We start from the raw sequence: 24,149 nt of genomic DNA on the forward strand, positions 1-24,149 counted from the left end.
CCAACTGGAAAAAAACTCACAGTATAGATGAATATTTATAGTTATGGGACTATACTCACAAGATATTGCTAAGTGAAAAGAACTGGCTACAGAAGAATATACAAAGTATATTTTTTGTAAATATATATTTACACTGTGTGTGTATCTGTTGCGATGAGTCATCTTGACTAAAGGGATTATGGAGGAATGTGTTGTTCAATTTTCTGTGTCTTTCTGCGTTTTGCAAGTGGTATGAATTGAACACATATCGCTTTTATAAAAAGGGGGAAAATGGGTCGGGCATGGTGGCTCACACCTGTAATCCCAGCACTTTGGGGGGCCAAACTGGGGAGATCGCTTGAGCCCAGAAGCTCAAGACCAGCCTGGGCAACATGGTGAGACCCTGTCTCTACAAAAAAATACAAAAAAAAAAAAATAGCCAGGCATGATGGTGCACATCTGTGGTCCCAGCTACCTGGGAGGCTGAGGTGGGAGGATGACCTGAGCCCGGGAGGTCAAGCCTACAGTAAGCTCTGATCATACCACTGCACTCCAGCCTGGGTGACAGAGTGAGACTCTGTCTCCAAAAAAAAAAAAGTCGGGGGAGTGGAGGGTGGGGAATGTCATTTAGCAACAGGAACTTCAACCTATTCCTAAATTATTCTATCCCTAAATTATTCTATCCCTTGGTCTACCAAAACACCTGAAAATTCTCCGTTAGAGTCAGTCATTTGGCTAAACGTTTCCTTCCCAGAGGCTCCTGCTACACTACTTAAGAGGAATAACACACTGGTCTCTGTCACTTGCAAAATGGAACCGTGAACAGGGAATCTGAAAATGAACTGTCACTTTGGAGAGCGAGGAGTCTGCCCGGCTCAGCAAGACACGGACAGACAGGGAAAGGCATGGGGAGTCCCAGTGGCGCATGAGGACTCTCTGCTCTGAAAGTGAGGAGGAGGAGACTGAAGAAAAATGAGATGAGACATGGGATAAGAAGGACCTCCATGCATGCCCCTCTCCCAACACCCAGCACCCACTCTGCAGCCAAGGGGTCAGAGCTGTCGAAGAGTGATGAGCAACCTGTTTACTAAAAAGAAAGAAAAACCTACTTATAAGAGGTTTTTATCTTAGTGAGCCGCTCTGCCTGAGTCTACAGAAATTATCAAGGGTGACATCATTCTCCCCAGTCACAACCCCAGGACTTAACATCCCAGCAACACCCAAAGGACTCACCCACCCACCTCCCTGTCATTGCAGCAGCAGAACTGTCAACCCTAAAAATGAGGATGGTTACGTGAGGAAATATGACGATCACTCCTCTCCAAGCTGTCAGCTAGAATATGAGCCTGGACCTAGACTAGCTGCAGCAGGGACCATGTTTAACAAGGGGCACGGTTGACTGCTGGGACTGCTTTAATATTCAATCCAGACCTCTGATGATGAGTTATTCATTAATGACCAACTGCCTCAAGGCTCCTGTTTTATTGAAAGCTTTACAAACCATCCAAGAAATGAGATATTGAGCTAAACATTTCATTCTTCCTCATTTCATCATTCATCCAACATTTTTTGCAAATACTTAGCAGGGGCTAGGGACTGGGGGGTCCAGGTATAAGATTCTTTTGGGCTTGAACATATGTGAGGACACCTTGAATTTTTATAAAAATGTGTGTTAGATTTTCTTAATTATGGAAGTAACACATGCATTGCAATATGCTAAACAACAAAGTAAAGTAAAAAATCAATAATCTCCCCCACTCCATTCTAACTCCAACCCCTTGTAGTTAGCAATGTTAATAGATTGTTGTAGAGTTCCCTTCTCTATGCTTTTTTAAAAAAATGTTCATCTATTTATTTTGAGACTTGATTATGAGACTGGTTAATTTTTGTATTTTTTGTAGAAACAGGGTTTCATCATGGTGCCCAAGCTGATCTCAAACTCCTGGGCTCAAGTGATCTGTCCACCTCAGCCTCCCAAAGTGCTAGGACTACAGGCATGAGCCACTACACCTGGCCCTCTATGTCTTTTTTTACTTACATATATATATATATATATATATATATATATATATATATATATGTATATACACATATATATGTATATACACATATATGTATATACATATATATGTATATATACATGTATACATATACATATATATGTATATATACATGTATACATATACATATATGTATACATATAGAGAGAGCGAGAGAGAGAAACTATACACATGATTCTACAACTCATCTTTTTCACTTCATTGTGTATTAAGAATCTCCCTTCAGGGTGACACAGAGATTAAGATTGTCCTTTTTAATAGCTGTGTGATATTCCACAGTATGGCTATAATGTAATTTAATCAACAAGTCTCAGACTGATAGGATGTCTCCTAACATCCTATTTGAGGAGACTCACTAAACATCCTTGGACATCACTGTACTTTCATGGATGTCTAAAGAAAAGACTCCCCAGGTGGGACAGCTGGGTATAGACATCTAACAGTGACAGAGGGTCCCTTTCTGCCCCAGCTCATGGGAAAATTTCCAGTGGTCCTGATCAGTTCCCCACTGGTTAGGGAACAAGATTACCCTTTCTCTCCCTCTCCCTATAAGGTGTGCAAGCCCCTCCCCTTCTCTTCATGGGGTGGAGAGTTGGCAGGATGGTTGGATGGTGGTTTGTTCACAAATGATGGGTCAGAAGCCAGGTGCCCTCCAGGGCAGCTCACTGCTCAGTCCCTGGCCCTTCTCCTCTGTGCTCACGATGGAAGCCCTCCCCATTCCCCTCCCACTTCCCAAAGGCCTCCACACCATCCTTCCCTGCTCAGAACGGTCTTCCAAATCAACCTCCTTTTTCCCCAGCCCCAGTCTCATCACTTCTCAGAGACCAGGGATCAGGATTGGGCAGAATGCATCTGCGTGCTTTCATCCTTGGCTCTGTGTCGGCACCATCTGGCAAAGGAGAGAAGGGTCCTCAGAACCAAGGTGGGGGAAGAAAGGCAGGGAGAGAGCAGAGGAGGGGAAGGAAGGGGAGGGTAGGGAAGGGGAGGGTAGGAAAGGGGAGGGGAGGAGAGGAAGGGAAGGGAAAGACAGAGGAAGGGAGGGGAGGGGAAAGGAGGAGAGAGGGGGGAGGGGAATTATTAGGCAGCAAAGAGACCCTTCCCAATACAACCCTACCACATGCACTACTTTGTCACTGCTTTCTACTCTCTGAACATTTATGGTACATCAAGTCCAGCTCTCCTCAGCCCTTCCCTCTGCGAAGACACCAAGACCATGCACATTTCACAGTGAGGACACTGGAGCCAGGATGGGGGGCGGAGGGGGGGTGCGATTTAGCCGACACCACTCATCAAGTTGGTAGCAGAGACAGGGCTACAACCCAGCTCTCTGACATCCCTTTATTGTGAGTTGAGGAAGGAGTGAGTCTCCATTGCAGTTCGTTCCACCTGCCCTCCAGAATCCCAAGGAGCAATCCTATTAATCATCACAAGAAGGTTAATATGAAAATAGAATCAGGCCTAAATTGAGACAGACAAGTTCAAATCTGTCACCCTTAACCCAGTCCAATTCAATCTGTCAGCAAGTCCTGTTGGCTCTTCCTTCAAACTGTATTGAGAATTCATTTTTTCCTTTCTACTCCGGTCACCTCTGTCCAAGGCACCAGGGTTCCTGCAGCCACCTCCTCTCTGCCTTCCCAGCTCCCATCTTGCCCCTCCACAGGTCTTTGCATGTAGCAGCTGGAGGCTTCCTCTTAAAATATAAACTGGATCGTGTCTTTCTCCCCAGCTTGGAGCCTCTAGCAAATGACTTCTGGCTGCACTTAAAATAAAACCTCCATTTCTCACCCTGGTCGATGAGGCAGGACACGATCTCTTCACACTTCCAAACTCATCTCCTGCAGCAACCCCTCTCCTTCACTTACCCTGTTCCTCTTTCTGTCCCTGTGAAACTTAAGACTCTGGGCTGGACACAGCTATGATCCCAGCACTTTGGGAGGCCAAGGCGGGAGAATCGCTTGAGGCCAGGAGTTCAAGAGCAGCCTGAGCAACATAACAAGACCCCATCTCTAAAAAAAAATTTTTTAATGAGCCAGGTGTGGTGGCATGCAACTGTGGCCCAGCTACTCAGAAGGCTGAGGTGGGAGGATCACCTGAGCTCAGGAGTTCGAGGTTCCAGTGAGCTGACTGTGCCACTGCACTCCAGTTTGGGTGACAGAGTGAGACCCTGTCCCAAAACAGCAACAACAAAAACACCAAAACTCCCAGCTCTCTCCTGCTTTCCACAGCCTCTGCAATTGCCATTCCCACTCACTGTGGAAATGGGCTCCAGGTGTCTGCACAGCCAGCTCCTTCTCCTTCCCTCTCAACTCAGATGTCGCTTCTTTGGAGAGGCCTTACCACCATCAGGAATCATCTTGCTCACCTTTCTGCTTATTTGTTGATTGTCTATCTTCCCAGACTATGAGGCACACACCATCAGGGCAGAGGCCAGGTTTACTTTGTTCAAGCACATGGAATAAAGTAGGTGCTCAATGAGTCTCTGAGAAGAAAGGCAGGGAGGATGGGGTGGTGTGGAAGAAGGGAGACCGGTGTGTGCTCCTTAAGGTAACATCCATGCCCGGGCCCCAGACACCCAAGGAACAGTCAGCAGGCCCTGAGGCCAGTCTCACCCCTCCATCAACACACCACAGCCAGTGTTATTTGTAGCTCAGCGTGGGCCCCCATTGAGTCTGGCTATGGCATATTCAGAACAGCCAGGGCCTCTAACAAGGTGAGTGGGGACCTGGCAGTCATTTTCTCTTTGCAGCTGTGACATCTTCACGAAAGTTCCTCTTTGAGTCAGGTTTGTATCTCTTACCTGACTCCTGCAGCCACGACTTCTGGAACTCTGTCATCCAGGATGTGACTGTGTACTAAAATATTTTACATGCCATGTATCCATGATAGTTCCATGAGGGAACTACCATTATCATCCCCATTTGAAATATGGGGAAACTGAGGCTCAGAGAAATTCTGTAATGAGCTCAAGGTCATAGAGCCTCTTACCAACTGAGCTGAGATTTAGACCCAGACAGGCTGAGTGCAGAGCTGATGCTCTTGACCATGACACTGGAGACCTCCTGGCACCAAGGATGCCATAGAATGAGTGAAGTCTCCAAGAAGTCTACCAACTGGTTTCTGCCTTAATTTTCTTGACCCCAGGACCCAAGGCCCCGGGTGCAAGGGTAGCCACAGCAGAGGCTCAGCAGTCCACACTGAACTGAGGAATGGGGTCAGTTCTACCCTGTGTCAGAAATCCCTTTCTCTTGCTTTGCGAGGCCAAAGGGATCAAGTCAAACCAACCATGGCTGTTTCCCTAAAAATCCCATTTTCCCTCTCAGTGAAGGAGAAAGCAATATGATTCTGCAGGCTCCCTGAATGATGAATTTGCCCCTGTTAGGCAGCTTCTGCTGATTTGGAGAAAAGAAACAAATCACTCCAGCACCTAAATCTAACAAGCTGGGAGAGATGGCAGTAAGGATTGCTGCCAGGAGGTGGGGCAGGAACCAGGAGATATTTATAGGGCACCAGAGAGAAAGAAATGGGGGTGGTTGAGCCCATTCTGCTGCTGACCCCAGATTTATACACTACAGGCCTCGTTCATGGTCCCCATGGGACCCCGGGTCCTTTCAGCATCTCCTCCTAGCCTTGGGAAGATGAATCACACACACAGAGGAAGCGAGTGTTGCTGTATCTTTGTGGGTGAGCCTGTGTGTGCTTGGATGTGTGTGTGTCTGCCTCAGTGTATCAGTGTGTCTTTGTATATGCATTTGTGTTTCTGCCTTTGGCTACATCTTTCAGATGGATGAGATCAGTTTCCCTTTCAAGTCGCCTTTTGGGAGTTTACTACAAGATCCGCTTCCCTCCCCTCTACTGGACAGAGTGATGCCTCATCTTCCCTGCCTCTGAATATTGAGGCACCTTCTCCCCTGCTGACAAAAAATCAAATCTTGGAGGTGGTCTTCGATTCTACTCAGGGGAAGTAAAAGTCTGTAATTATGATATACTACCAAATGAGGTGGGTGGTTTCAAGCCCCTAGCTGGTAAATTCCCTCCTCTTTCCTTCTTGCAAGTCAATTCCTTTTGTTTTTTGGGTTTTTTTTTAGATGGAGTCTTACTCTGTTGCCCAGGCTGGAGTGCAGTGGTGCAATCTCAGCTAACTGCAACCTCTGCCTCCCAGGTTCAAGTGATTCTCCTGCCTCCACCTCCTAAGTAGCTGGGATTACAGGCATGTGCCACCACACCTGGCTAATTTTTGTACTTTTAGTAGAGTTGGGGTTTCACCATGTTGGCCAGGCTGGTCTCGATCTCCTGACCTCAAGTGATGCACCTGCCTTGGCCTCCCAAAGCACTAGGATTACAGGCATGAGCCACCACCCACTGCACCCAGCCAAGTCAGTTCTTATTTAGAGCAAAGATTTTTTTTCACTGATGCAAACTATTTAAGCTATTTATGTAGTACTTATTCCCCTGCACAGACATGTGATAGCCACATATTTAAAGTCTGTAAATACTACTATCAAAATGATCTTAATCTTCTAAATCTCACAAATGTTTATATTTTACAACCCAATCAAAAATTAATGCTAAACAAGCCAATCATAGAGCAAAGATTTTTAACCTCTGCATCTGTCGTTATGTTTTGGGCAACATGTGCAGCCTATCAGCTCTCTTCTGTGCCTTCATGACCTAGAATCTACATGTGGGGTGGCAGCATCACAAAAATCAAAGTAGCCTGAGTCCCTAAGTAATTGCATGAAGGACCACCACCATAGAGGGTTGACTGACTCCCAACAGAATTTATGTAAGAGAAACAAAGCTTGATTGTCTAAAATCACAGAGACTTCTGGGTTTGCTTGTTACTGCATTCATAAGCTTATCCTAACTAATACAACATCTAAAGCATCTTATGTATCCCTGGTGGTATACACAATAAAACCTTGGGATACATTTGACTTGGCTATTTCTAAGATCCCACTTAGCTCTGAGACTCGATAATCCTAACCTCTTATGATAGCATGACCCTAATTATTTACCCAGATCACACCTCTGGGTCTCTGAAACATAAATTTGCAGACTGACATTGCCACCCAGCCCTCTAGTATATGAGGAGATAAGTCTAAAGATGCTACCAGGCCCTCCCAGAATGGAAAAGCATGAAACTGAGGGATTTTTTTCTGCGACTGTGAAGCTTCTATATTTATTGCCCAGCCAGCTGCATTTCACCCTGTGCTGGGCAACGGTTCCTAAATGAACCCAACCCAAAGCCCTTCTCCCCATGAGCCTTTCTACAATCCAACCCCTCCCAATTAAGGAAACAACTTTGAAATTAACCCTAATTAAGTCTCAGAAGTGTCTTTGGACTTCAAGCAAGCTGAGTACCTTGGGGGACTTATTCTGGCTCTTGTTGGACTTGATACTCATGTCTACCGAAGTGTCAGGTGACTTGGGTTCTAATCACAGCTCTCGCATTCCTAGCAGTGTGAACTCTGACAAGTTACATGGCCTCTCTGAGTCATATCTTCAACTGTAAAATGTGGATAATAATAGTACCTGCCTCCTAGGATTGTCCTGAGGATATACAGAGCATAAAACTAGTGCCCCAACGTCAATGAAAAAAAGGAGCCCTTTGTGTAAGCAGAATGGGGGAAAGCACCCATAACCAAACTCTAATCAGACAAAGTGTCAGCTCTTTAGCCATTGGAGTCATCAGTAAACTTGGCCTGAGAGAGTAACCCTTCAATTCACTATTGCTGTCTAGCTAAGACAGGCTTCTCGGGGTGCCATTGTTATCAGGGATGGGGAGGAATGGGACAGAGCACCAGTACCTTTTGATGAGGAGGAGAGTCACTGCTTAGGTACTGCTGGGGAAGTCCCAGTCAGGCAGTGAGATGCTCCAGGCACTAAAAAGACAGCATGAAACGGGCACACATATCACTTCTTCACTTGAAGTCCCAGTTTCTTCCTGCATCAAATCCACAGGCTATATTGAGGGTCTAAAGTGGCTGCCACAGATTTTAAAATGTGGAGACCCTGCGAGGTGTTATCATTGCTATTGCCAACATCATTACTGCATACGCTTCTCCCCATGAAAAGCCCTTACAGAAACTCCCCCGCCACCCCCATATTTTCTCCCTCAGAGCCCCATACTACGTGGATGGATCAATAAAAAACCAATGCTTTTCAATTTCCAGGACCCTCCTGAGATCATTATTCACTCTCCAAGAGGGTAGCTTTTAATTCTGCTATAAATGAGAGGCTGGCCTTTAACTCCCCGCTCTCTGTTGTCATGGAAACTGGTGCACTAGCAACTTGGCGTGGAAACAAGAAATGGGTATTCTTTTTCCATCAAGAAGAGGAAAGGCTGGGAGAACTTCAAGGTAGGAGGTGGAGACCTTGCACTCTATGTGATCTCCCTTTGAAAAGGAACCACCCAAAAGATGCCAATAAGGAAATTCTATTGCAGAGCCCTAGAACTAACTTCAGGACCATGGAGAGCTCCCTGAAAAGTTAAAGGTTGAGCCAGGAGCAGGAGAAAAAATGAAGTCAGTAGCTACACCATATCCTCAACTTCTACAGAAGACAAAGTATAAAAGGCAGGGACTGTGCTGCAGAGGTGAGAAGAGGAGAGGGGAGGAGAGAGGAGTGGAGAGGAGGGGAGGGGAGGGGAAGGGAGGGGAGGGGAAGGGAGGGGAGGGGAGGGGAGGGGAGGGGAGGGGAGGGGAGGGAAGGGAAGGGAAGGGAAGGGAAGGGAAGGATCCCTCTGGCATTAATCCGTCTTAGTCCCAATCCCAAATTCCCAGGATAAAGACTCTACATGGGGAGGTGTTTCCCCTTTAGCTAATTTTCTATGAATAGGGAAAGTGGGACCTCACTGGACACATGTGGCCAGTGGGTACACATCCAGGGACCCTGTGGATCAGAGAGGTGCGAGAAGCAGTGTTCAAGAAGACGGGAATGAATGTGAGCTGTGCGAGATCTCATAAACTCACCGTGGCAATGATAGATCCTGGACCCTAAAAATAGAAAGAATGCATTCTCTAAAAGCTGAGAAATTTGGCCAAGGAAGGAATTGGGGTCCATCCTACATGGAAGCCAGTAATGGGGATGGGAGAGTTAAGCCAAACCCATGAACTTTAAAAAGCATCCAACTTCTACTCAGTAGTCATTGAAATGGTCTCCATAAAGCTCCGAGGCAAAATTATAGATCATCATTTTAATTGAGTGAAATTGGCTATACATTAATATTCATGATTATTAGAGCAGCTAATTTTCCTCTTTATAGAAAGTGAGTGGGGGATCATTTCAGCTGCTACTTACTTTTCCTCCCTTTGATTTCTGTGGAGGAGGTGAAAGAATAAAACACACAGCACTTGGAATCAGCCATCAATTTTGGAATGTTGGGTAATTATCAAGGATTTTTTAAATTGCTTTGACCTCTTAGAGGGACTGCGTAGAAGCATTCTATGAATATTAAAAAAAAATGCACCTGCTAGCCTCCAGGCCTGGTCCCTTTGGCCAAATAAGGGCAGGTGACTTAAATGACATAAGCACCCCATCCACTCCACTGCCCCACCAACCCACCAAGGATGAAAATAACAACAACAATAACAATAATAACAGTCATCAGAGCCCATGCTGGGTGCAGCCAAGATGGGATGAGAGTGCACAGGTAGGGTGACAAGGGTGTCCATGCATGGCAGGGGTGGCAGCTGAAACAGGAGAATCGTTACACTGACCACTGAGTGTAAATAGATTTCTCACTGTCAGAGAAAGGAGTCACAAATGTGGAAAGGAAGAGAACCAGAATGAGCTCTATGGTGATGGATTGGAGTCAGAGGTGTATTAACGTGACTTTCTGGTTTCCAATATGGAGAAAAAAATCTAATAAATATAGATGTAAACATGTTTGTACATGTGTATATCCACATACACATACATGTGTGCACACACACATGTACTCCCTAGATTTGCACATTAAGAGGACCTGGAATCAGTGCTGCCCTAATAGCTATAAACATACTTTACACCAATATCTTTGTTTCCAGATATTCTCCACTAAATTGAATCAAGGCACTTTAGGGAAATGGCTGATTCCAAGGCTGGCTCCGGGAAAAAACAAGACAACTGGAACATCTTGTGCCAGAAAGCAAGAAAACATTCAAAGTATCATAGGGGTCACAGCAAGGGACACAGACACCAGCTTGAAGTGGCTCTCACCAGCCAAAAATGACGTGATTTGAGAATCAAAATAAATGAGAATAGTAATGAATTACAGCCCACTCAAAAAACTAGCATGGAATGAGTTCATACTGATATAAATAAATGAATGAATAAAGTAAATGTTTGATACTGAATAGGATATTTACATAATTTCAAAGACCCTCCCCACAAAAAATACTGCGAAGACAGAAAGAGTAATTTTAGAGTGGAGAGAAGTCCCCTGTGGGGAGGGCCCCTCAATTAAGTGACCAGAGTGAATGCCAGCAGTAATCACATGCCATCCAACAGGGTTCCATGAGAAGGATGCCACATCTTTCACATGCTATTCCTGCCCAAGATGCATGACCTGAATCTATTCACCAGGGAGCATCAGACACACCCACACAGAGTGACATTCCACAAAATGCTGGCTGTCCCCTCCAAAAGCATCATGAGAGTCCAAGAGAGACTGAGGAACACTCCAGACTGGAGGACATCCAAGAGACAGGACAGCTAAACACAACAGTAGATGCTGAACTGGATCCTTTCGCTAGAAAGGACGTTATTGGCACAAATAGGAAACCGTGAATGGGGTCTGAGGATTAGATGGGTGTAATGTTGCAGGATTCATGTCCTGACCTAACAATTTTACCATGATCACTAAAAGCATGTCTTTATTTTAAGGAAATAGACTCTACTGTATTCAGGGGTGACAGGGCATCGATTTGACAACTTATTTTGAAATGGCTTTGGAGGAAAAAAAGTCATCTGTATTGAACTTGCAACTTTATAATAATGATCATAGTAACTGCTAATTTGAATGTCTACTATGCACAATGCACTTTTTATAACTCTGTTTCTACCTTATAATAACCTTACAAAATCATCCTAATATATTCCCATTTCATAGATGAGAAAACTGAGGTTCCAAGAAGTCAAGCATCATGCACAAGGTCATTACTACTTTTATTCTACAAGTGTGGACTGTGTCTCTGGGGACTGTGCCAGACACTGGGCATATAGTGAGGAATAAAATAAGCATGTCCTTCTCCTAGTGAGGAATAAAATAAGCAGGAATTTTAAATCCAGGATGCGCTATGGGCAAGAACCAGGAAAACAAACAAGGAAATCATTCCTGGCAGGATGAGAGCCGTGAACATACAAACACAAGGTTTTGAAGAAAGATGATATTGAGGAGCAGAGGATGAACCCAGTCTGTGAGCCTTTATAGGTCTTGGTAGAATTTGGATTTTATTCTAAATCAATGGGAAATCATGGTCATGATTTGTGCATGGAAATGACATGATCTGATTTGGGTTTTTTGGGGGTTTGTTTGTTTTGAGATGAAGTCTTGCTCTGTCACCCAGGCTGGAGTGCAGTGGTGTGATCTTGGCTCGCTGCAACCTCCACCTCCCAGGTTCAAGCGATTCTCCTTCCTCAGCCACCTGAGTAGCTGGGATTAATTGCAGAGGTGTGGTACCATGCCCAGCTAATTTTTGAATTTTTAGTAGAGTCAGGGTTTCACTATGTTGGCCAGGCTGGTCTCGAACTCCTGAATTCAAGCGATCTACTCACCTCGGCTTCCCAAAGTGCTGAGATTACAGGTGTGAGCCATCATGCCTGGCCCTGATTTGTATTTTAAAGGAACTTCCTAGCTTCAGAGAGGGATTATCAGGGCAAGAAGAGACAATGTGGGGGCCAATGAGCTGCTAAGTGGCAGAGCCAGTTTTCCCCACCCCCAGGTCTCTCTGGCCTCACTCTCTTGCCACTCCAGCAGGTCCCCTGAGTGTCCTCCCCATCCCTCCACACTTACCTCATCTGGTTGCCCTAAGCAGGTCGGCATCGCCTGGAATTAACACTGCCTATGCGGCTGGGAAAGCATCTCTCCAGTGATGATTGTAGAAGTTGCTGGGTAAATACATATTTAGCAAAACGAGCCACTCCATAGTAGCCTCTGAGATTCCACATTGCAGAGAGATTAAGGGAGGAGGGGGTGGCTCTAGGATTAAATAAGATCTGGGTTCTAAGGCCCAGGTATGCCAGGTAGCGAGAGACAGAGGTGAGAAGCACATGGGCTCCTTAAACTAGAGCTGATAATGATTCTCCCCACTTTTCTTGTTTGAATGTCTTCCATTTTAAGTCCCCCACCCTGTAGTCTACACCAGCTTGTCCTACAGAACTTACTGTGATGAAGGAAATATTCTATATCTATACTGTTCATTGTGACAGCCACTAGCCACATGGGGCTACTGAGGACTTAAAATGCAGCTGGTGCAACTGAGACTGAATTTTTCATTTTATTTAATTGTAATTAATTTGAATGTAAATAGCCCCATGTGGCTAGTGGCTACCACATTGGACAGCACAGGTCGGCACACTGGGGACAAAATGCTAAGACACAGTCCCCTGGAATGGACACCTTCACCCAGCTTCTCAGCTCTAAAGAGAAAGGCAACCAGTGAAAGTAGCAAACCACAAACCCAAAGGTGACCTGACCTTTGCCATATGACATTTGCCCCTTGGCCCCCAGGATAATTGCCAGGTTTACCACCCCTTTGTCCTGTCTAAATGATGCTGTTTCCTTTCAAAGATGCACGCTTATTTTAATGAGAACATACAACGCTAAATTGCATTTCTCTTTCTTCTCTCCTGACACAATTCTCCTTCTAATAAGATTTTCCCTGGCTAACCCATTTTCGCAGCAGCTATTCTAAAAAGCCATCTTCTGATTGAGCTATGACATACACAAGGCAGGTGAGAGAGCTTGAAGCACAAAGCCAGAGGGATATAGGTCTATTTTCTTACCTCCTTGGGGAAAGCCAGATAACATAATCAAGCCAAAGACTATTTTCCTAACACCTGCTGTGAGGCCAGCTGACCGGCATTTGCCATGATCAGTCATAATGGATGATGTTGCCAGCAGAAGGCATCTTGGCAATGGGAAAGGCAGACCCAGGCCCCACTCTTCTCTTGCAGGAACTTCTTTAGCCCTGAAAAATGAAAGCAGAGACCCATTTCTTGAGCAAAGACAAGCAGAATTTATTATCTAATATCAGATTGTATGAGGAGCTTTCAGCCCAACTCGTGATCCGAAAGCTCTTAAAGTGGTGAGTGACAGGGACCCTTAGCATAGATTTTTCATTCTCTTATTCCTTATATTCATTATCAAGTGATGGCCTCTTTAGCTCCAAAATGTAATTGAATCCATTTCTTTCTCACCACCTCCACCACTACTACCCTTGCCCAAGCACCCAGAGTAACGGCATCAGGCGATTACTCTCAGTCTGTCACCCACAGGAATGAAATAACCTCCTCCAAGCTCTCCTTGCTTCCATTCTTGCCCTTAACACCCACCTTTCACACACCACCCAGAGTAACTGCACCAGGTAGGATAGGTCACATTATGCTGCAATAACAAATAATCCCCAAAAGTCAGTGACTTATAACAACCAGGGTTTACTTCTTGTTTATGCTCCATTCAGCTGGGACATCTGCTCCAAGTCCCTGCTTGCAAGATTCAACATTGGTGGTTGCCGTGGCCCATGACAGAGGGAAAGAGTTCTGGAGCATCTTGCATCAGCAATGCAACGTTCCAGCCCGGAGGTGACATCTATTATTTCCACTCGCAACTCACTGGATAGGACTAGTCACATGACCCTGCCCTATAATAAGAAGGCAGTAAGTGCAACCCTCTCCCATCTCCTGAATACAGAGAGAATGTTGAACTGGAGGGGATCTAAGAGATAATCAAGTTCAACCTGCTTGTTCCAGAAGCAAGGAAACTGAGGCTTAGAGAGGAGAGGGGTTTATCTGCAGTCACAGAGCAGGGTAAAACAAAAAAGCTTCTCTGCTCCAAATTTATGTGCAGTCACAGAGCAGGGAACAACACAGAGCTTCACTCCAAATCCAAGTATTCTTTCATCCATCCATTAAATAGTAATAAAGGAACTACTATGTGCCAAGCATGGCCGGGAAGACAGAAATGAGCAAGACCCGCCCGGCCCCTGCTCCCCAAGCTCACAGCTTGGCCAGAGAAGTGGATAACTAAACAGGCAATTACAGCCCCCTGTGAAACATGCTGGGTGCGCATGGTGTCATAACACCACACAGAACTCTCTCTGAGTGGCTCTCCAGTGAATTCTGTTTTTTGGTCTTCATTTTTTTGAGGCGGAGTTTTGCTCTTGTTGCCCAGGCTGGAGTGCCTGGGCAATGGCATATCGGCTCACTGCAACCTCTGCTTCCTGGGTTCAAGTGATTCTCCTGCCTCAGCCTCCCGAGTAGCTGGGATTACATGTGTCCGCCACCACGCCTGGCTATTTTTTTTTTTTTTTGGTCTATTTAGTAGAGATGGGGTTTCACTATGCTGGGCAGGCTGGTATTGAACCCCTGACCTTAGGTGATCCGCCTGCCTCGGCCTCCCAAAGTGCTGGGTTTACAGGTGTGAACCACCGCACCCAGCTGAATTCTGTTTGTTATAAAAAAGTTATTGTTTTTGCCAACAGGGCAGGGCTGAGCTCAGAGCAGGGCTGAGCCAGGTTTCCCTTGTTTGTAAAAATGAAGGAATGATGTCTTGTGCACCCTAGCATCACGGGACAGATTTCTACTAATTTCCTGAGTATGGATGAGTCCACTCTCCCCTTGGGGGTAGGTGTTGGGGTGTAGAGGCAGCCATGTTGCATCCACCAGCATCCTTTGGTTGCAGGCAATGGATTGGCAGGAAATGTAATAGGTGCTCAGTAAGTACTTACTGGATGAATAAAAAAAGAATGGCGGCCTGGCACAGTGGCTTATGCCTGTAATCCCAGCACTTTGGGAGGCCGAGGCAGGCGGATCACTTGGGGTCAGGAGTTCGAGACCAGCCTGGCCAACGTGACGAAACCCCATCTCTATGAAAAATACAAAAATTAGCTGGGCGTGGTAGCACATGCCTGTATCCCAACTACTAGGGAGGCTGAGGCAGAAGAATTGCTTGAACCCGGGGCGGGGGGGTGGGTGGAGGTTGCATTGAGCCGAGATTGTGCCACTGCACTCCAGCCTGGGCAACAGAGCAAGACTCCATCAAAAAAAAACAAAACAAACAGAAAAACACAGAATGGAAGGAAAAGCTGAAACATCAGGCTCCAGAAAGGCAGGGGCAGGGCAGCTCGGGGAGGTGGAGGAAGAGAAAGGTGTATTAAGTGGCAGGAACCAACGGAATACATATGGGATGTTTGCCTTGGCATTAGTGAACTCCAATCATTTTAGGTCTTTGTGCTCATGATCCAAATTCCTGGGAGATAGCCCCTGATTGGTCCAGCCCAGAGCCAATGCCCTGGTTTGCAGCAGATGCTGAGACTCCCACAACCAGCCCCCTGCACAGGGGGGCAGTCCCCACTTCCAGCTTCCACCATCTGTGCTTCCTTGCCTGAGGGTACTCTTGCCCACATCCTCAACAGAAAGAGTTCTAAGGAAGCAGCATCCCCAGGAGCAGCCTTCAATCAATAACTCAGAGGACGGTACATGGTATATGAATACTCCACTCCCCATCTCAAATGGGAGAACCCTGAGGGGCATATTCTACACTGTCACCCTGAGCTCCTCAGTGGGATTAAATTACACTTGCCCACAGTGGAAATGGGCTTGACGATGCACCTTTTATCAGCTTCCTGCCCTTCCCTGTGTCACTTCTCTCCCCAACCCTGGTATCTGATATTGCCTCCCAAATAAACGACTTGCACTCAAGTCCTTGTTTTAGGATCTGCTTCCTAGGAGAGAGGTGGTGGGAGACCCAAACTAAGACACGATCCCTTTGATGCCACCTGTATTGGGGGGAGGAGAATTGTCCTAGGATAAAGCAGAGATTCTGATACCAAAATAATAGAAATCCTGGGTGTGCAGAATGACAAAGAGTCACATAAATACTTGTCACACAGGGTCACTGTGGGGATAAAGTAGCGTCTACTGCAGAGTGAGCCCTAATAGTTCACTCTGCCTCTCTGTTCCCCAAAGCATGTGTGAGGATGGCAGGTGAGTCCCGGTTTCTAAAAGAAAATGCTGGAGTCCATTGGCATCCCCCTGCCCCCCAATAAGCTGCCCCGGTCCCCAGAGTCCCTGCATGCAGCAGCCTGACACGGCCCATCTTTGATTCCTTCTCCTCCAGGGCCAGGCTGTGACAAAGGTCAGGAGGCCGCGAAATTTCTCAGGGGAACAAATTTCCATTTCTGTCAACTGCATTTAGGCAGCTCCATCCAGAGAAAATAAAAACAAAGGGTCACGCTCCTTCCCCAATTTGGCACACTGTCCATTTTCACGGGGAGTCCACACCAGGAATGGCAAGATAGTGAGTCCTGAGCACTGGTTAATCTAATATTTTACTTTACAGTTATTAGAATTATGAAAAGCCAGCATTTGTTGGATAGGCTGCCCTGATTTCTTTTTTTTAAGTGATAAGTTCTGGCTCTGTTACTCAGGCTGGAGTGCAGTGGTGCAATCACAGCTCACTGCAGCCTCGACTCCTGAACTCAAGCCATTCTCCCACCTTGGCCTCCCCAGTAGATGAGACGACAGGCACACACCACCATGCCATTAATTTTAAAATCTTTTTTAGAGATAGGTCTTGACATGTTGCCCAGTCTGGTCTTGAACTCCTGGCCTCAAGCAATCCTCCTGCCTCGGCCTCCCAAAGTGCTGGGATTACAGGCATGAGCCACAACATCAGGCCTGATATTTTATTCTTGAAAGGAAGATTTCACACTAGTAGCAGTCACCTCATAAAAAAGATAATTTTTTTTTCTGGCCTGGCCTATTTCACCTCCTTATGGACAATTTTCCTAGCCAGAAAGAAAGAGATTTAAAAGGTGGATTTTTTTTTTCTAAGCATCCTGAACAGAAGCCAGAGACCTGGACTTCTCTCAGCTCTGGTCACAAGGAGAGGAGAGCAGGGATGGAAGCCACATTGAGAGTCCTGGGGTACCTGTGTGGTTGCCAATCCCAGTTGGGCCAATTACTATCTGTGTGTAACTTCAATGGTCCTCAGTTTCCCCACTTGTAAAATGAGGATACAAATAAAGTTGTCTGAGGATTGAATAAGAGTGAAGGCAAAGTGCCTCACATGGAGTAGGCATTCATTATGATGCAGAGTTTTCACACGTGGGGGTTATTTTGGCTTCTGACATCAGCGTCTTCCTTGTTTCTCTACAAGCCAATCAACACCCTTGCTTCAGGGCCACCTCCCCTGGGAAGCCCTCATTGACTTGATTTCCTCAGCCTGCAATCATCTTTGTCACCTGTGAATCTCTGTACACTACTTAAGGCTCAACTATAAACTCTAGATAAGTCTCTAGATTAGGCTTGATATAGGAGTTAAAAAGAAATTACTTAGGCAGATAGAGAGGGTACAGAAGTCCTCGGTAAGGTTTTCCTTTTAATGAAAATCAGCCCCAAATCATTTTCTTTTCTAACAAAGAGCAGCCTGTAAAATCGAGCGGCAGACATAGATGCCGGCCATTGTGCCAATCATGTTCAAGATGGTGGCTCCATCTCCCCTTCTCTTTGTCAGACATGTGTACAGTAAGGAGCAGACAAGATGGCGCCAGCCAAGGGGAGGGTCCATTTGCATAGTAAGATTAGAGTGGGTTGGGCAGCCTTCCCCAAATGCTATGTAAACGTCACACCTGATCCAGCCAACCTGCGGTCCCTACCTAAATCAGACACCACCTCCACAAGACTGCCTATAAAATCTGGCAAACTCCACTACAGGCGGGTCTTTCCTTTTGGAAGCCTCTCCCTCTTACTAGAGAGCTGTTCTGCTTTCTCTTTCTTTTGCCTACTAAACCTCTGCTCTTAAACTCCTCATGTGTGTCCATGTCCTAAATGTTCTTGGCACAAGACAACGAATATCCCAAGTATTTACCCGAGACAAGGAAGTCGCTTCAGTCTCACCTCCCCAGCTAGACCAGAAGTGTCTCTGGAGCAGGGCTAGGATCGCGGGGGAGGCTCTAGGCAAGAATCTCTGTGCCTCTTTCAGGTTCTGGTGGCTCTGAGTCCTGTGGCTTGTGACTGCATCACTCTAATCTCTGTCTCCATATTCACATGGCCTTCTATCTCTTATAAGGACATTTATTTTTTAGGGCCCACCTCAGTAATCCAGGGTGATCTCATTTCAAGATGCTTAATTTAATTACACCTAGAAAGGCCTTTTCTATAAGGTTGTTTTTACAAGTCCTGGGGGTTAGGACATGGACATACCTTTTTTCTCAGAGGGAAACACCATTCAACCTCTGTGGCTTCTCATAGTATCTTAAACCTTTCCATCACTCCTCTAACCCCAGCTGGCAATTTTATATTTATTTGTGAAACTATTTGGCAATGCCTGTATCCTTAGGAAGCTGCAGATAACAAGAGGACAAATTCCACATCTGCACTGCTCACCACTCTACCCCCAGCACACAGTAGGTGCCTAGAATGTGTTTGTGGAACAAACGGACAGCTGAGCCCGGAGCTCCTGGAGAATGCTTCTTGTCAAGGACACCATGCAGGCAGCCACGAGCAAGGCCTTCAGTGAGCGACGTGCTCAAGACTTTATGGCCTCGTAAATCCCATGGCTGGTGGCATGATTAGAACTAAGTAAAAATGCAAGCAATTTAATTTCCCAGTGCACAGCCTGCAGAGCCTTGTAAACTCACCCCCTAAACCAGTAGCCATAAACGTTTGATAAAACACCATGTGGCTTCCTGTTTCCCAGAAATAGTTCCTGGGCCCAAGGAAGAAGCGACATCCAGCCCCCACTTGAGGTTACGTGAGCACTGTAATTAATGTTTGATAGAGGGCTTCCTAATGGCCTGAGCTCTTGGTGGCCATATCAATAATGATGACATTCACCCAGCCAACCTGCTGATGAGTCCAGTCCAGGGAGGAAAAGAAAGGAAAATCTTAGAAGCAGGCTTCAAACACATTACAGGGTAAAATTACATGGCAGTGGATTTGTGCAATGCTCTGAGTTTTTCATCCCATATCCGTATCTTTGATCTCACTTGATCCATGCATTGGGTCTGAGGGAAGAACAAAGCAGGAACTGCTAACTCTATTAAAGGGAAGAGGAAAAGTATAATAGCATCTGCCACAAAAGTAGCCAAGAAAGGGACCTTTCCCAAGTCATGCAGCTCATAAAAGCCTCGGGACCTGAACCGGGCTCTTGGGACCTCTGACTCTTTTCACACCATTAGTGGTAGTAGTGGGAAAGATACTACCATGGCAACCCTGCCTACACAGAAACAGGAAGGAGGGAGGCCAACTTCCAAGAAGACCTTCCTGACCATGAACATTCTATGACACTAAATCATCTTACCTGGTAAGCTCATAGATTGCAAAATCCTCCTCTTCTGCAAGGTTTAGGAGAAGAGAACTTGTTTTAGGACTAACTGCAATCCTGGCCAGATGGAAAAGTCACCTGGAACTCCTTGATCCATGGTAGAGACCAGCACTTCTCAAATTTCAACATGCACACAATCAGCTGGGGACCTTTTTCACATGAAGTTTCCATTTCAGTAGGTCTGGGGCAGGGCCTGAAATTCTGTCTTTCTAGCCAGCTCCCAGGTGATGCTGATGCTGCTGGTCTCTAGACCACATATGAGTGATAAGTGGTGAACAATCTACTAGGATGCTACACGCTTGGTAGCGTCATGGTTGGGTAAAAGTCCTTCTTGTGTAGCATTGGGTTTGAGTCACTCAGAGAAGCACTGTTGATACAGTGCCCTCCTCCTCAGATGATTCATACTCAGGGACTTTGGGCAAATGGCCCCCATCTTCTCAAGGCTCAGTTTTCTCATCTGTAAAATGCAGAGTTGGGCAGAAGATGCATAAGATCTGAGCTTTTGTCTGGCCCTAACATCCCAGGACTCTAGAAATGAAAACCATGGAGAGCCCCTGAGCTACTTCATAAGATCCATCCATAAGATCCCAGCCTGGCCCTGGAGGTGAGCATCCATTCTTCATGTCTGCTCAGCGCCCACTCCCCAGTCCTCTGACTTCAGGGCCCCATTTCCTGTGCAGCACCTCTACCTCTCTTACTTGGTGGTGTTTGGATGGGGCTAACCCTCCTCTCAACTCCGAGGTGAGCACATGTCCCAGGCATAGTCAGTCAGTCAGAGTGGTTCAGGGGTGAGCATGTGACTCAAGCTAAGTCAATGAAATTCAGCCATGAGACTTTTGCTAGAACATCTGCAGAGAAAGTGCTCCCTTTCTGCCAGTGTTGCTAAGCTGGTAGGATAAAGATCTGATACAACTGGTGATCATCTTCACCATCATGTGGGGAGAGGCTGCCTGACAGCACAGGTCAACCTAGAGGAAGGCAGAGATCAGAGACAGAGACTGAGTCACAATGCCATCTGATGGACACCTGGATTCAACCATGGCTGAAGCCAGCACCCTAGATTTTTCAGCCCCTTGAGCCAGAAAATTATCTTACTTCAGCCAATTTGAGCTGAGTTTCTAGGGCTTTCACTCAAAAGAATTCTGATTCACACACTCTGGATTCTGTCCCTAAAATGAAGACAGGAAATTAGAGGAAAATCGTTTATGCTCAGACACACAAAGACATTATTGGCTTCAATAAATTCCAGAATGTCAGGGCTGGCAGAGGCACCTCATTGTACAGAGGAAGAAACGGGTGCCAAGAGAGTGACCTTCCCATGAATACCCAATACAGGGGCCAAACCAGGACTTATAACCCACGTCAGATTTCTTTTCCATACATGCAGGCAACAAACGTATCCAGGTAGATGACCTGACTTAAGGGAAAACAGTACTCCCCAAACACATACCAGACCAAAATGACCTCCCCACTTCTCATCACACTACCTGAAATGCCACCATTAGAGACCTATCCCACACTGTCTGCTGCCTCTAAGATGCATCTAACAAATGTAGAAACCCAGGGAAGGAATTTACTGTTTAAGCTTATTTATAGAATTATACAGTAAGAGTTGTTGTGAATTATCATTGGGTAACTTTACAGATGGGGAAACTGAGGCTAGGAAAGGAAATGTGACTCGTCTTCCCACTTTCATAGAGATCTGTCTACAGTGGTCTGAAAGCAAAGCTGCCATGCTGCTATGGTCTCAAGGGTTATGTTCCCCCAAAATTCATATGTTGAAATTCTCACCCATAAGGTGATGACATTAGGAGGTAGGGCGTTTGGGAGGTGAGTAGGTCATGGAAGAGGAGCCCTCATGAATGGGGTTATGTGCCCTAATGAAAGAGCACTGAGGCTGGATGCAGTGGCTCACGCCTGTAATCCCAGCACTTTGGGAGGCTGAGGCGGGCAGATCACTCAAGGTCAGGAGTTTGAGATCAGGCTGGCCAGCACCGTGAAACCCTGTCTCTACTAAAAATATAAAGATTAGCTGGGCATGGTGGTGGGTGCCTGTAATCCCAGCTACTCAGAAGGTTGAGGCAGGAAAACTGCTTGAACCCAGGAGGCGGAGGTTGCAGTGAGCCGAGATTGCACCACTGCACTCCAGGCTGCGCAACAGATGGAGACTCCATCTCAAATAAATAAATAAGTGAGCACTGAGAGATCCCTCACCCCTTCCTCCATGTGAGGACACAGCTAGAAGGCACCATCATCTATGAACCCTCACCAGAAAACAACTCTGCCCACGCCCTGATCGTAGACTTTTCAGCCCATAGAACTGTGAGAAATAACTTTCTGTTGGTTATAATTCACCTAGTTTATGGTATTTTTTTCTAGCATCCTGGCTAAGACATGTGTCTTTGGGAAGGGCACACAAGGAGAATAGGGAGGTGGGAAGAGCCCAGGGCCAAAGGATGCTGACTTCCTTTTTTTTTTTTTTTTTTTTTGGAGATGGAGTTTCACTCTTGTTGCTCAGGCTGGAAATGCAACGGTGTGATCTCAGCTCACCGCAACCTCCGCCTCCCAGGTTCAAGCGAGTCTCCTGCCTCAGCCTCCTAAGTAGCTGGGATTAGAGGCATGCGCCACCACGCCCAGCTAATTTTATATTTTTTAGTAGAGACGGTGTTTCTCCATGTTGGTCAGGCTGGTCTCAAACTCCCGACCTCAAATTATCCACCCGCCTCGGCCTCCCAAAGTGCTGGGATTACAGGTGTGAGCCACCACGCCCAGCTAGGATGCTGACTTCTCTAATCTACCTGACCGATGGGCCAGCTGGGAGCACACGGATCTCAAATCTGACCAGGACACAGGCTCTAGACCACACTCAGCTTCCTTTAAGAGTCTAGAGAACTGGCAAGCTCTGTTCACTCTTTCTCTGTAGTGAGAAGGGAAGAGAACCTCATATTTTGCCCTGAAGATACAGTTGTTGACATCTCTTTATATTATTAGAGAAAATGCCCAGCCAAGAAATAAACCACCAGTTTTATTTACAGTATATTTCCCAGAACTCAGAGAAACATTGTGCTTTTTTACGTAGGCCTAAAACCAAAGTGTAATTTATGACAATACATCAAACTTTACAGTACATAAAACTCTCCCTACCTTATAAAAACATACAAAGAATTGCTCACTCTTTACATAAATTACTTAAGAACATCCTGGGTTTACACATCATGTTGAAAGAATTCACATTACGGGGAAGAGCTGTTGCTACCAGTGGCGATCTTTGCAGTGGTTTAGGGAACAATTAGAATGGGAAACACAGAAATTGTAACAAAGTACTCTATGGGAAAGAAACTCATCCCAGAACGGCTTGGAGTAGATGAAATTAGTCACTTCCTTATTGAACTCCAGCTTTTCAAGCTCTACAATAAAACCAAGGACAATATTTTAAACCAGGGGTCCTAACCCCCAGGCCATGGACCGGGACCGGTATCAGTCCGTGGCCTGTTAGGAACCAGGCTGCACAGCAGGAGGTGAGTGGTGGGTGAGCCTCCTGTCAGATCAGCAGCGGCATTAGATTCTCAGAGGAGCGTGAACCCTATTGTGAACTGCGCATGCGAGGGATCTAGGTTGTGTATGCCTTATGAGAATCTAATCATTTTAATCATTTTCATCCCGAAACCATGCCCACCCCCAACCCCACCCACCGTCCGTGGAAAAATTGTCTTCCACAAAACCAGTCCCTGGTGCCAAAAAGGTTGGGGACTACTGTTGTAAACAGCCTAAGGGCAGGAATCTTATCTAGTTTCACTCACTGTTGTATCCCTGACACATAGTAAGTGTTCAATAATATGGGTTGGAGAGAGAGAGAGGTGGGGAGGAGAGAGGAGAAAAGAGGGGGTGGCATACAGCATGCAAATGTATCAGTTATCTACCACCACAATAATACTGTATAACAAACTACCCCCAAAGGCTCAACTTCAAACTATTCCTTTTATTACTGCTTACAAGTGGGTAGGCTGCCTGGCAGTTCTTCCAGCCCCAGCTGAGCTCACCCACATGTCTGGAGGTCTGCTGGTTGTTGGCTGATGGCCTCAGTTGGGTCAACCAGACTCTCTCCCATCTGTCTCTCTCTCCCATGCATGTCTTTCCTATTCCCCCAGCAAGCTGGTCTGGGCATGTTTTCCAGCTAGCCTGGGCACATTCTTATGGTGGCTGCAGAGATCCAAGCAAGCAAGTGGAAATACACAAGCACTTTCTCCAACCTCTGCTTGCATTATGTTTGCTAAATGCCATTGGCCAAAGCAAGTCACATGCTCAAGCCCAGAGCCAGAATAGGGGGCTAGGGGATTAAGAGTTATAAGACAGAGGGCATAGCTATAGGGAGAAATTAACTGGAGCTATTAATGCAACCAGCCTACCACAAGAATGATACCCAATTCCCACCAGCCCCTACCCTCACCCCAAGCCCCACTCCACATTCGATTATCTAAAGCCCATGCAAAAAGAATAGAAAACAAGATTCTACTGACTCCTTTCTCCATATGGGAAAAGTGAGAGCGCTAAGTCAGGCTCTTCAATTAGAGTCATATTTA

At 46.1% G+C, this 24,149-nt stretch overlaps 1 long non-coding RNA gene across 1 annotated transcript in view; it reads right to left on the reverse strand.

Moving 5' to 3' along the window:
- LOC107967633 (uncharacterized) overlaps window positions 1-24,149 on the reverse strand; it is a 54,025-nt gene that overhangs the window by 13,386 nt on the left and 16,490 nt on the right. Inside the window, exon 3 of the long non-coding RNA XR_008538568.2 lies at window positions 13,026-13,210. This is a non-coding gene — a long non-coding RNA (uncharacterized LOC107967633). The remainder of the gene's footprint in view (window positions 1-13,025; window positions 13,211-24,149) is intronic.

Source organism: Pan troglodytes, chromosome 10, assembly GCF_028858775.2.
Source record: "Pan troglodytes isolate AG18354 chromosome 10, NHGRI_mPanTro3-v2.0_pri, whole genome shotgun sequence".
Classification (NCBI taxonomy): Eukaryota; Metazoa; Chordata; class Mammalia; order Primates; family Hominidae; genus Pan; species Pan troglodytes.